Source organism: Pteropus vampyrus, unplaced genomic scaffold (genome assembly GCF_000151845.1).
Source record: "Pteropus vampyrus isolate Shadow unplaced genomic scaffold, Pvam_2.0 Scaffold553, whole genome shotgun sequence".
In the NCBI taxonomy this organism is placed as follows: Eukaryota; Metazoa; Chordata; class Mammalia; order Chiroptera; family Pteropodidae; genus Pteropus; species Pteropus vampyrus.
This window is the reverse complement of record NW_011889334.1, coordinates 576964-581575: the sequence shown is the minus strand read 5'-3', so window position 1 is coordinate 581575 and position 4612 is coordinate 576964. Positions and strand designations below refer to the sequence as shown.

Genomic DNA, 4612 nt, shown 5'->3' with positions numbered 1-4612 from the left:
ATGGTTTGCTATTCAATTGACCCAGAAAACCTCACAAAATCAAGAGGCTCAAATCTTCATGATCACTTTAAGAACACTTGTGAAACTGCCCAGGCCACCAAGGATATGCATATCCAAAAAGCCACCAAGTATCAGAAGGATGTCACTTCACAGAAGCAATGTGTGCCATTCCGTCGTTACAATGGTGGAGTTGGTAGGTATGCCCAGGCCAAAGAGGACTGAACGCATGGTTGGTGGCCCCAAAAGAGTGCTTTTTGCTGCGCATGCTTAAAAATGCAGCCTGATGCTGAGTTTAAGGGTTAGATGTGGACTCTGGTCACTGAGCACATCCAGGTGAACAAAGCTCCCAGGATGCAGCGCAGAACTTACAGAGCTCGTGGGCGGGTTATCCCCTGCCTGAGCTCTCCTTGCCACAGTGGGATGATCCTTACTGCAAAGGAGCAGACTGTTCCTAAACCAGAGAGGAGGTTGCACAGAAGAAAAAAGTATTCCAGAAGAAACCGAAGAAACAAAAACGTATGGCCTGGGAGTAAATTCATCAAATAAATGCTAATAAAAGTTAAAAAAAGAAAAAAAAAAAAAAGATTCTCAACAAACAGTAATCTAGTTTTGTCTACATCCCATAGTTACTGTAACTATCAATAGAGATAATGTACATGGAGGCACCTTGAAATCTAGGTATTATAGGTCATTTTAATAAAGTGTAAATAGTAATCATAATACTTTGGGAATAACAAGTAGCAAATATACTAGAAAAGACAGGTCCTGGACATTAAGGAACCCGAGTTATTATCCCCACAATACGTATTTGTAAAATGAGGCAGTATGACAATGTTCTTGTCCTATAGTTCCTTCTAACTCAGGAGACTAACAGATGAAGTTACCCAATTTTCCCACTATTTGTCAAAAAGCCAGGATTTCTTCTAGATTTTTCAAGCACTTATTATTTTCTGAGGGCCTACTCTGTGGGAGGGCATTGCTCAGGACTTGGGATATATATCAGTGAGCAATAAAGTTGGAAGGAAGATGAGCAAAAAACAATATATGATAAATTACATATCATAAAGGAATAATGTGCAATGGGAAAAACCAGGAAGGTAAGGAAGCTGTGAGTAACAGTTTCCAGTTTTAGATAGAGCAGTCTAGGTAAGCAGCATGGAGAAGGTGACCACAGCAGACTCTGAGGTGCCTCTTCTGTATCCCTTCAGACAACTCCAGAAAAGGTTACTTCCTTCAGATACTTCCCATACATGACAATAGCTATCTCTCTACCCAAGGGTGTTATCTGGAAGCAGAAACCAGGCAGGATGGGCCAAATGTGCCAGGGAATAGTGTCCCTAGGAGTGACCCCAAACATTAAAGAGAGTTGGTGGATAAATATTCTTCATAACCCCCTAGGGTCTCCAGCCGAGTTGAGCCCTGGTGACAACAGTGTGCTTAGACATGCCCTTTATGTATTTCCCTTCCTCCTCTGTTTCACTACCCACTCACACCATAATTCCTGGGATGATCTTCCAGGTAAACTACCTGCACCCAAGTCCTTGTCTCTGGGTTTGCTTTAAGGAAACCAAACAGAGGGACATTTGAAAAAAGACTTGAAGGAGGTAAAGGATCTGGCCACGTAGATTGAGGAGAAACTTCTGGGCAGAGGGAACAGCAAGGGCAAAGGTCCTGAAGTAGGAGACTGCCCAGGGGATTCCAGGGTCAGAAAGGAGGCCAGGGTGAGTGGAACAGAGTGAACAAGGTGCAGAGTAGCCAGTGTGGCCAGAGAAGTAATGGAGGCCAAGGATCTTTAGGCCATCGTAAGAAAATTGTTCATTGAGAAGCCACTGGAAATTTTTAGCAATGAATGATGGCTTAACATTTTTGAAGAATCATCTTGTTCTTTTTTAAAATATTTTCTTTTTTAAAAAAATTTTAAAAAAGAATTTCTTTTTTAAAATATTCAATTGCAATTAACATTTTATTAGTTCATAACAGTTTGTATTATTTATTAGTTTCAGGTGATAACATAGTGGTTAAACATTTACATAATTTACAAAGCGATTCCTCCAATAAGACTAGTAACCACCTGGTACCATACATTGTTATGATAATATTATTGACTATATTCCCTATGCTATACTTTACATCCTTATGACTATTTTGTAACTGCCAATTGTACTTCTTAATCCATTCACGTTTTCACCCAGTCCCCCATATGGCAACCATCATCTTGCTCTCTGCATCTATGAGTCTATTTTGGTTTTATTTGTTTCTTTTTTTCTTTATAGTCCATATATAAGTGAAATTATACGGTATTAGTTTTTCTCTGTCTGATTTATTTCACTTAGCATAACACCCTTTGAGGCCATCCATGTTGTCACAAACTATAAGATTTCATGCCTTTTTACAGCTGAGTAATATTCCATTGTCTATATATACCACGGCATCTTTATCTAGTCATCTATTGATGGGCACTTAGGCTGCTTTCATATTTTGACTATTGTAAATAGTGCTGCAGTGAACATAGGGGTGTGTATATATTTTCAAATTAGTGTTTTGGATTTCTTTGGATAAATATCCAGAAGTGCAATCCTGGGCCATAAGTTCTATTTTTAATTTTTTGAAAAACCTTCATACCATTTTCCGTGTGGCTGTACCAATTTGCAATCCCATCAATAGTGCACGAGGTTTCCCTTTCCTCCACATCCTCGCCAATACCTGTTTTATGATTTATTGATGATAGCCATTCTGACAGGTATTAAGTGATAATCTTCTTGTGGTTTTAATTTGCATTTCTCTGATGACAGTGACATTGAGCATCATTTCATATGTCTATTGGCCATCTGTATATCCTCTTTAGAGAAATGTCTATTCAGGTCTTCTGTCCATTTTTTAATTGGGTTGGTTTTTTTTTTTTTTGTATGAGTTCTTCATAAATTTTAAATATTAACCCCTTATTGAATGTATTGGTGAATATCTTTTCCCATTCAGTAGGTTGTCTTTTTGTTTTGTCAATGGTTTCCCTTGCTGTGTAAAACCTTTTTAGTTTGATGTAGTCCCATTTGTTTATTTTTTCTTTTGTTTCCTTTGCCCAAGGAGATATATCCAAAAATATATTACTAAGAGCAATGTCAGAGAGTTTATTGCCTATGTTTTCAGATTTTTATGGTTTCAGGTCTTACATTTAAGTCTTTGATCCCTTTTGAGTTTATTTTTATATATGATATAAGAAGGTGGTCCAGTTTCATTCTTTTACATATGTCTGTCCACTTTTACCAACATCATTTACTGAATAGACTGTCTTTACCCCACTATATTCTTACCTCCTTTGTCATGGATTAAATGACTATATAGGCATGGATTTATTTCCGGGCTGTCTATTCTGTTCCATTGATCTATGTATGTTTTTATGCCAGTACCATGCTATTTTGATTATTATAGCCTTGTAATATAGTTTGAAATCAGATAATGTGATACCTCCAACATGTGTTGTTCTTCTTTCTCAAGATTGCTGTGGCTATTTGGGATCTTTTATGGTTTCATAAATTTTAGGATTATTCGTTCTAGTTCTGTGAAAAATGCCATTGGTATTTTTATAGGGGTTGCATTGAATCTGTAGATTGCTTTGGGTAGTATAGACATTTTAATGATGTTAATTCTTCCTATCCATGAGCACTGTATACACTTCTACTCACTTGTATCTTCTTCAATTTCTTTCTTCAAAGTCTTATAAATTTCCAAGTATAGGTCTTTTATCTCCTTTTTTATCTTAGCTACATTTATTCCTAGGGTTTTTTTAATTCAATTATAAATGGGATTTTTTTTCTTAATTTTTCTTTCTGATGTATAAAAATGCAACTGATTTCTAAATATTAATTTTGTATCCTGCTACTTTACTGAATTTATTTATCAGTTCTAATAGTTTTTTGGTGGAATCTTTAGGATTCTCTATATATAGTATCATATCATCGGCAAATAATGACAGTTTTATTTTTTTTCCAATTTGGATGCCTTTTATTTCTTTTTCTTGTTTGATTGCAATAGCTAAGACTTCCAATACCATGTTAAAGAAATCCTTGTCTTGTTCCTGATCTTAAAGAAAATGCTTTTAGCTTCACCATTAAATATGAGGTTAGCTATGGGTTTGTCATATATAGCCTTTATTATGTTGAGATATGTTCCCTCTATTCCCACTTTGCTAAGCTTTTATCATAAATGGATGCTGGGTTTTGTCAAATCTGTTCTTTTAACAGTAGATTATAAGAGCAAGATTGGAAGAAGAGAAAACAAGAGCCTGTGGCAGTTGCCCCTGTGAAAGATGATAGTTGCTTGAACCAGGATGTTAGCAGTAAAGATTGAGAGAAGTGTTCAGGTTTTAGTTTTAGTTTGTAGTTGGAGCCCATAAATTTCCTGATGGACTAGCAGTGGGATGTGAGGGAAAAAAAGGATAAACAATTTCATAACTAAAGCTTAAAGGGTCTCATATTCAGAACAAGATAGTGGTCTGTACTTTGAAAATATCCTTTTAAGATGACGTTTTTTAAATTCCTGTTTGTTTGGAATATAGAGAGTTCAGCGGATCTTCAGCCTCGATGAGTGAAAAGGAGGTGGTTGTTAGTTTCCTAGG

The 4612-nt window shown here is 36.3% G+C and overlaps 1 pseudogene; it reads left to right on the top strand.

The window, feature by feature from the left end:
- LOC105308172 lies at nucleotides 1–533 on the top strand (annotated as a pseudogene).
- The last annotated feature ends 4079 nt before the right edge of the window (nucleotides 534–4612 follow it).